The sequence below is a fragment of the Lycium ferocissimum genome, chromosome 9, assembly GCF_029784015.1.
Source record: "Lycium ferocissimum isolate CSIRO_LF1 chromosome 9, AGI_CSIRO_Lferr_CH_V1, whole genome shotgun sequence".
Lineage (NCBI taxonomy): Eukaryota > Viridiplantae > Streptophyta > Magnoliopsida > Solanales > Solanaceae > Lycium > Lycium ferocissimum.
Genome location: NC_081350.1, coordinates 27,312,286 through 27,322,671, shown reverse-complemented (window position 1 = coordinate 27,322,671; position 10,386 = coordinate 27,312,286). Strand labels below are relative to the sequence as shown.

Genomic DNA, 10,386 nt, shown 5'->3' with positions numbered 1-10,386 from the left:
GTGTGTGATGACAAATTCGATAAGCAGACCAGAAAGGTGGACGAAGAATAACGAATGTTGGGAAAAATGATTTTAAATCTTGGTAGGAAGATCTCTTACCGCAAATATATAGTTGCATATATTTTTAGTCTACGTAACTCCCTGTTGTTATCATGCATGCCTTCATGGATTTAAACTGAAGATTTTGAAAGTTGAATGGAGTAGCAAATAAGATTCTTGTTTTGGATCTTTAAAAGTTTAAGAAGCAGATGGCTTTGGCTCTAATTATAGGTAAGTTTGGTTAGAATTCTAAGCATCACAAACTCTTGAGTTGCTCCTAAGAGTACAGTTTACAGCTATTTTCTTGCGTTCAAGGAATCTTTTTACTGTTTTGTATTTAAAACATGACCATAATAAATTCATGGAAAACTTTAAAGCTCCAATACAAATTAACTTTTCGTAACTGCATTTTTCTACATTTATATTTAATAAATGTACATTTTTTTGTACGTTGATAAATATAGTGTTTTTAGATCAAGGGCAAAATGGTTGTTGTTCAATTTCTGAGGGATATTTTAGTAATCTAACTTTGACATATGAAGCTTCCTACTTTAAGAATAGTATAATAATATAATTTTACACTGAAAAGAATTTCTCATAAACAAATGTCATTAACTTTGTCTTCCACAAGAAAATAAGAAGGATAATGTTTGTGACAATGGTGACATGCATCCATTTTTTTTTAAAACTATCCGGTATTCAAAACTCACCGGCTCTTGACTAATTCGGCATCAAATAGGCCCATTAACAGAGTAGAACACTCCCTACCAAGACATCCATTCTCGGGAATTGACCCATGACATATGACTAAGGATGAAGGTATCCGGACCATATTCCGCCACACCCTTCATTGCGACGGCATCCATTGTTACTTGTGAGTTTTGGTTACTCAAAGTAGAGTCAAACACGAAAGTTGGGAGGTGTAAATGTATTTGTGAATACTCTGAAAAGTCACATCCTTTATTATGGTCACATTAAACAAACTTTTAAATATTGGGACAAAGATTGTAAGAAAATGTCAGAGGAACTGTCACATACAATGACATCCCATATAATACAACTATGAATATGAGGTGTATTACCTATCCGTGTATTGTTCTTTTTTCCTTTCTCTCTTTCTATTTTCTTAATAATACCTCACCCAAGAAAGCCAAATGCATAATTGGGAATTGCAATTAGAGAAGTAGATGATATAGGGGAAATGCTGCCCATATTCTCGTACCCGAATTATCCTTTGATATACAATTCATCTAAGTTGATGCATGAACATAATGGAGATATGATTAAGGATATATTTTTCAATACAGGTTCGGGTGAGCATCAGAATAAAGGATCCTTTTGAGTGGCGGCATGCCAAATGAGGTATGTAAGGTTTTCGCTATTGTTTTCCTTGGCACGAATCAATAGAACCCCTAGCGTGCATTATCAATCCATTCGAGCCTATTCCGGATTCCCTACATTTTACAAAATATATCAATTTTACGAAAATATGTATTTTATGAGAAGTACATATATTTTATGGAAGATGCATATTTCTCCGAAAAATCCCTATTTTTATGGAATTTCTGATATTTTACAACATTAAGTAAACGTTCCTAGCTAAGTCGTTCATTGACTCCTATTAAACCGTCCGTACACTTTATGAAAGATCCTTATGATGTTAATGTGAGAATTATCATTTGAGTTATCCCTTGGCCTCGATTTGTGTCCCATAATATATTTGGAGGTATAACGACCTTATGTCACTCCGAAAGGCCCAATGTCACTTCTTTGACTCCTCGTGCATTATATATATATGTATGCACTATTTTACTCCACCGAGCCGCACTATAGTTGGTCGGGTACGACACGTAGATCTGTAACCACTGATCAGTTGGGCATTCACACCGAGTCCCGTCGGGGGCGGGTACGTTATGATATGACGATGTTTTCCCGGACGCGGGGAGGATGATGATATACTTACCGAGTCCCGAAAGTGGCCGGGCACGTTTCACACCGAGTCCCACTAAGGCCGGGTATGTTATATATATGTTTATATATATTATGTGTATTTACTTGCATATGAAAAATGATTTTCTCATGCACGGCATATTGTACGGTTTCAGATGTCACAGGTTACCAGTTATCACTATTCTCCCATGTTCGCATTTATATTTTACTGATGTCATTACTTTCCTGCCTTAAATACTCAGTACTTTTATCCGTACTGACCGTCCCATCCTACGGGACGCTGCATTTCGTGCTGCAGGTCCTGACAGACAGAGCGGAGGACCTCTTCAGTAGGATTGACAGCTCAGCGACGTCAGCAAGTGCCATTCCTCCGGACTTGCTTATTTTGGTATATGCTATGTTCACATGTTATGCATATGTTACTTTTGGATATGACGGGTCCATTTCCCATCCAGTATGTCATGTATATGCACTCTTAGAGGCTCATAGACACAGTGGGGCATATAGATGTTATGCATGGCCTTGTCGGCCTTGTTTTGGGTTTTGATATTCTCTTGATAGCCTTTCCGGCGTTATGACATTCATGAGGATGTAGTGGCCTTGTCGACTCGCTTATGTATATATAGGTTGGATTATTGCATACTTCTGTATTTAGGCCTTTTCTGCATGTAGGTGTCTTTCGAGTTATATTATATGATATTCATGGTATATGTTACGCCAGGTGGTATCCGACCTACGGGCCGGTGCCCGTCATGCCCCTCGGTGGGGTGTGACATTTACTTTCTTCTATCGATCTCATCTATTAACCTAAAAAACAACCATTTCTTCGCTAGATATTTTTACTTCTTGTTGCTCTCTCATTTTCTCCTTTTTCATTTGTTGCTTATTATTTTACGGTTTTTTCTCCCGTTGTTGGTTCGTTTGGTATAGATTCTTACATGTGCGCATTTCTTTTAATTTATATTTGCATTATGAAATTTGAGAATTTTTGAAAACTCTTTTCCTTATGTGTGGGTATTTTTTTAACTTTATATTTATACTTTAATGAGGTCATATGTGTTTTAAAAAAATGGGGAAATTTCATAAATATACGATTGGGTCACTTACATTGCAAAAAAATAGCCCAAAACTTACATTACAAAGCTCTAACCCAAAACTCCTCTCTTCCCCTCTCTCTCCGCCGCTCTCCTTCTTTTTCGTTTTTTTTTTAAAATTTTTTAATTTTTTAATTTTTTTTTAGTTTTTTTTTTTTGGTTGGAGTTCGCCACTGCCTCGTTTTTATTTTATTTTTTGTTATTATTACTTTTTTTAATTTTTTTTTAATAGAGTATTATAATTCATATACCCATATACACCCATATACACTCATATACAATATTATACAACATTATAATCCATATTCTCATATACAATATTATACAAAAATTATAATCCACATACCCATATACATTCATATACACCTATATACAAATATTATACACCCATATACAATATTATAACCCTTATATCCATATACACCCCTATACACCCGTATGCAATATTATACACCCATATACATTCATATACAATATTATACACCCATATATAATAGTATACAATATTATAACTCATATATCCATATACATCCATATACACTCATATACAATATTATACAATATAATACACCCATATACAATATTATAACCCATATATCCATATACACCCATATACAATATTATACACCCATATACACCCATATATAGTCATAGCCGGAGTTTCGTTCTCCGGCGTATACACCCATATACACCGACATACAATATTATACACTCATATACACCCATATACAGTCATCGCCGGAGTTCCGTTCTTCGGCGAATTCCAACACCACCACCAGAACCAACTGTTCAAACATCAAAGATCCGGCGTGATAAAGGGAGAGGGGAAATAAAAAAAATTAAAACAAAATAAAAAATAAATAAATTAAAGATCCGGCGTGATAGAGGTAGATGGGAAATTAAAAAAAACAAAATAATAAAAAAAAATTAAAATAAAAGGAGGCAGTGGCAAACTCAAAAAAAAAATTAAAATAATAATAATAAAAAAATTAAAATTAAAATTAAAAAAAAGGAGGCAGTGGCGAACTCCAAAAAAAAAATAATAAAAAAAAAAAAAAACGAAAAGAAGGAGGCAGTGGAGAGAGAGGGGAATGGTCATTTTTTGACAAGTAATTTTCGTTTAAAATGAAGATGGGCTACTGTGGGCAAGAAACTCAAATATGGGCTAAATTTGGTAGCATTGGTATTCCAATTGATACTGAGTGTAATCTCTAAAAAAATAGCTTTAAATATTATTTAGTCTTTCTGGTCTATTTTATCTTAAATATAGGTTATTTTAAAAAATCAAGATAGAATTAATTATTTTTTTCACCTTTACCCACACTGATAAATATGGAGAGATGTGGTGAAAGAAAGATTAATATTAATTAAGATATATAAGATAATTTAGTTAAATTATGCTGTAGTTAAAATTTCAAGAATGTAATTTAACCGAATAAAACAATTATGGATAATTTTATACATCGCTTTTGAAATATCTATGATTTTTATAAATACAGAAATAAATTTATTAAATCATGCCATATAGTGTTGTAAATGAAAACAATGTTATCCGTCAAGATTGGATTATCTTTGAAATCTCTTGTTTGGTTAACTTAATCTTTTTAAGTATAGAGTATATATGAAGAATAAAATTTTATTGATTCTTGAGGTTCATTTAATAAATATAAGTTATTTCTTGAATTTCATCTAAAACTAAGGTTAAAAATCACATTTAACTAGCATAAAGCCATAAACACTTGACTCAAAATAACGAGTGAAAATCTACAAATATCAAAACAAATTGATTTTTATCTGTGAATAAAATCACACGCTCACAAATTCACAAAAATACAAAACTATTTTTTGATTTATGAGCTTCACAAGTTGTAATTATTATACTTTATCTTTATTATGTTAGTAGGATATCGAATCACCGTGTCCCTTTGAGATTTGCTAATTTTTATACTTAATGTTCTTCCTCATAAATAAATTTTTCATTCAAATCATCTACTGCAGAGTCAAAAAATGGAAAGAACAAGAAACTCTGGATAATTGCTCCTATAGTAACCCCTGTGTTTCTGATGCTGCTTGGTCTAATATTGTGCCTAAAGAAATGGACACAAGGTACTAAGGACTTAAACCCTCCTCCTCTCGCAGTTTAAATTGTAGTCATGTTACATCAGGCTTAAAATCAATATGTATTTTCTCATCTGATGATATGAATTTGGACAGCAAAAGCAAGGAAAGAACAAGAAATAAGAGAATTACTCACTGACATTTATGATAGTCGGGACGATGAAAGTGGAGGTACTGCTGTAAAAGCATACAACTATTCTATTAGCCTAACAGCTACAAAGAACTTTTCACCATAATGCGAGCTGGGAAAAGGAGGTTTTGGATGTGTTTACAAGGTAACTTAGAAGACAAAATTTGTTTCAATGGAGTATCATGGCCACATAATTCCCTCAACCGTGTAGCATTTTTTTTCACCAAATCCAGGGAACAATGCCGGATGGACAAGAAATAGCTATAAAGTTGCTGTCAGAGTGGTCTAAACAAGGATTGTCGGAGTTCAGAAATGAGCTCATTCTCATAGCTAGACTCCAGCACACGAATCTTGTCAAGTTGGTAGGTTTTTGTGTACATGGAGATCAGAAGATGCTAATTTATGAGTACATGCCCAATAAAAGTTTGGGCTTTTTCCTATTTGTAAGGCATCACATTTTTACAAGGCATCACATTTTTACTTAATTTTTAGCCACAGTGAGCATCATCCTTGTGAATTAAGATTTCAATTTCTAATTCTTCTAAAACTTTTGCTTCCATATTAGATCTGAAAAAAAAAAGAGACTACTATCTTGGGAGAGACGTTTTAGCATTATTGAAGGGATCGCTCAAGGACTACTTTACCTTCACAAATATTCAAGGTTGAGAATAGTTCATAGAGATTTGAAAGCTAGTAATATCTTACTTGACGAGAACATGAACCCTAAGATTGCGTCGTTGGGCAGTGGATACATGGCACCTGAGTATGCCAAAGAAGGAATTTTCTCAACTAAATCCGACGTTTACAGCTTTGGAGTTTTGGTTCTTGAAATTGCAAGTGGGAGGAAAAATAATTGCTTTCGCAATGAGGGAAGCCCCCTCAATTTAGTCGAATATGTGAGTAATTTCTAGTAAGTTCCACATTTTATCTTTCCGTACTACCCCATCATTTAGATCAAGAAACAACCTTTGGTTCGAGATCCAAAACTATAGATTCCAATTATTCTTTTCTTATTTTTGCCTTGATCGGATATGATCTACTACTCTTATTTGTTACTCGACCATTAACTATTTTTGTGGCGTAAATTACTTAGAAATTATGGTCAATTATATGCTATTGTAGGCATGGAAGCTGTGGAGTACAGAGGCTATGGTAGAGCTCACAGATCCAACACTTAGTGATTCTTGCTTCATGAAGGAACAAGTGGAAAGGGCTATTCATGTGGGATTACTATGTGTCACGACCCAATTCGCGAGTCGTGATGGGACCTACACTATCCCTCCGAGTAGGCGAACCACATTACTAATAACAAGTTAAATAAGCGGAAAATTAAATAAGAATAAGTTATTAAGTCTTAAATACTTATCATAACTAGAAATGTCACGATAACCCCAAAATCTGGTCAAAGGGTACAAGAGCGCTAACATAGTACGGAATATAAGTCTGAAAATACCCGAAGGCTACATATTGTCTGTCGAATACAAAAACAGAAATAAATAGAGGAAGTCCTTCAGGGGCCACGGAGGACCAAGTAGCTCACCCTGAATAACTAAAAGACGTCACCCTCGCGTATCAGCCACGGGGTGTAGAACTGGAGCCTGGATCGTACTCTGCACTCAACAAAAGTGCAAAAAAGAAGAGTAGTAAGACACAAGACTAGTACCGGTAAGCATCATAGGCCGACAATGATTAGATAACGCATAAAGAAGTGGAAACTAACAAGTAGCACATAGAGCAAACAGGTATGGTCACATATAATATACAAGTAAAGTATAAAGGAATCATGAAATCAACCAAGACGGATATAATTCACCGATCATCATCAAATGTATGAGTGAATGAATGCAATGTAATGCAAAGCCACCTCTCTCACTCCACTCTCGTACACACATGCTAAGGGCGTGCCTCAAAGCCATGACCCATGGGGGACCCGCGAAGTCCATGTACCACTCGTGCTCTCCGGCGAAACCTCTGAGGCTTTCAATCACTCTCAATCTCCGGCAAGGACCTCGGAGTCTCTCTCGTCACTCTCAATCTCCGGCAAAAACCTCGGAGTCTCTCAATCACGTAGCTCACCATCATCACAAGAATAATATGGAAGGCATGTCTTACATGATATCAATCTCAACAATATCACCAATATACAATCAACAAATACAAGTCATATCAATGTTATCATTCCTTTTCATATAATGAGGGAGCTAGTATATGACAGAGACCCAAATAGGTGATAATCACAAAAAAAATAACACATATGGCGACAAGCCCACATAACAGCTGATAGAGCCAACCTAATTGGAATTCACCTCCACTTCATGCCCGAAGGCCTACATGCTATCCCCGTCACTTTCTACAACTACATACGATTCTCTAATCAGAGTCTAACTAAAGTAGACCGTAACCTACCTCGAAGGCCGAGCGGGTGCCACGAACGATCAAACCAACTCCTTCCCTTTGCGGAGAGCCTCTGAACGATCAAAGTCTATCAAATATGCGATTTACGTTAGAATACGAATCTAAGGACACCCATATTGCTATATTTATATTCGAAACCCAAAAATGCAACCCGAAAAGTGACCTCGGGCCCACAAGGGCAAAATTGGAATTTTATAAAAAAATCATTTCACCCATTACCTAAGGGTCATATATATTGAAAATTGGTCAATTTCATCCATAAATGGACTCTCAAACCATTAATCCTCATTTCTTAAAACTAGGGCTCAAAATCTTCAATTACCATACCATGAATTTGAAGGTGTTCCTATTATCTAATACACCTGTAATGAATTTCATAGACCCAATATATAAAGATTGAAATTGGACCATGATAGACATAAAATAAATTCAAAGCTGGAAGCCATATTCGGACACAGTCTTTAAATTCTTCTTAAGATTAAAAGGAGAAGGCTTGATTCATGCACCCATTTAAGAATAATCATTTAGTTTTCATTACTTTAGCACTGACAATTCTTCAAAGTCTTCAGTTGTTGTATTTGACAGAGGTGAAAAGGTTGTGAAAATTAGTTCTAAGGCACACGTTCTGGCTATAGATAATTCATCATTTAATATGATCTCATCAATTCTCTATGGCTAATTAGCTTTTGATTTTAAAGCATTAAAAATATCACTATTTTATTAGTTCATCAGTATTCCTCAATCATAAGTCATCATTATGTCGCCCACTTCAAATAATTTTAATGCCATAAGAATTGCACCCGTAAAGACGATCTTATTGAGATTTAATCTCATTACACCTCCACATTCATTATATATAAATACTTCATCACTTCCTTATTCTTAGAAAATTATGAAACATATACGGAAATCATAATACTACACCAAGAACCAATTTGAAACGAGAAGTACCTGGTGCCTCTACCACTGTTAGTGCACGAAGAAGAGTCCGTAGGTGGTTTTTCTTTCACTATTATCTATTTTTCTCTTTATTTTTCATGCCCAAAGCAATTGAATTGTTTTTTAAACCCTAGGCTTCTAATACATATATGGGTCATAAGAAGTGGGTTAAGCCCCATAACTTAGCCCAATAATTCCTACAATTTATTTACTCACTCAAACATTGTAATAAATATAATCATTTTGTCAAATACTTTGTTTACCAACTTAGACCTTACATGTGTAAAACTCATATTCCTATAAATAAACTATTCACACATATTAAATAAAAATATTTCAAAAAGTACCCGCCAATTAAATCACCGTGCCACCAATTCTCGCAAGTCAAGAATACTATTTAAAGCTACGGAAAGGGTATTTTGGCGGAAATGATTTCAAAAGTGCTAAACGACCAAACGGGTCGTTACATCAGATACCAATCAAACAATCGCTCGCCCTCGAGCGACAGGGAAAAGGTGGAGAAAAGGGTACTCGAACCGTCGAACAACTGAGGATATCTACTCCGCATATCCGTTTCGGTCTCCCAAGTGGCCTCCTCAATCGGACGGTGCTTCCACTGTACCTTGACCGAAGCAATATCCTTGGACCTTAACTTTCTCACTTGCCTATCTAGGATTGCTATCGGCTCTTCCTCGAAGGATAGATTCTGATCTAATAGTACCGAATCCCACTGAATGATATAAGACCCGTCCGAATGGTACTTCTTGACATGGAAACATGGAATACCGGATGAACACGCCAAACCCGGTGGCAAGGCCAACTCATAAGCCACCTCGCCAACACGACGGAGAATCTCAAAAGGGACAATAAACCTCGGGCTCAACTTGCCCTTCTTCCCAAATCGCATCACACCCTTCATGGGTGAAACCTTCAATAGGACACCTTTCGCCAACCATGAACTCCATATCACGAACCTTCCACAAGCATACTCCCTCCGCCTACTCCGAGTCGCCGTAAGCTTTTCCTGAATAAGCTTCACCTTATCCAAAGACTCCCTCAGCAAATCTGTACCCCAAGGTCGAACCTCAAAAGCATCAAACCACCCAATAGGAGAACGACACCTCCTACCATATAAAGCCTCGAATGACGCCATTTCAATACTGGAATGGTAGCTATTTTTGTACGCGAACTCTGCCAAGGGTAAGAATTTGTCCCAATGACCACCAAAATCAATAACACAAGCCCTCAACATGTCCTCAAGCACCCGAATAGTCCTCTCTGACCGACCATCCGTTCCGCGGGGTGGAACGCGTGCTAAGATCTAACTGAGTTCCCAATTCCTTCTGCAAAGTCCTCCAGAAATGGGAAGTAAACTGAGTGCCTCTGTCAGAAATGATGGAAATAGGAACCCCGTGCAATCGTACTATCTCTCGAATGTATATCCTGGCCAACTTCTCTGCATTATAGGTAATCTGAACCGGAATGAAATGTGCGGATTTAGTCAACCTATCCACAATAACCCAAACCGAATCAAACTTGCCTAAAGTCTTCGGAAGACCAACCACGAAATCCATAGCAATCCTCTCCCACTTCCACTCGGAACGGGCATTTTTCGAAGCACACCACCCGGTCTCTCGGTGTTCATACTTAACCCGCCGACAATTTGAACACCGGGCAACAAACTCCACAATGTCTCTCTTC

General features: G+C 36.3%; 1 pseudogene; it reads left to right on the top strand.

The window, feature by feature from the left end:
• The first annotated feature begins 4,208 nt into the window (after positions 1-4,208).
• Positions 4,209-9,423, top strand: LOC132031738 (G-type lectin S-receptor-like serine/threonine-protein kinase At1g11330; annotated as a pseudogene).
• The last annotated feature ends 963 nt before the right edge of the window (positions 9,424-10,386 follow it).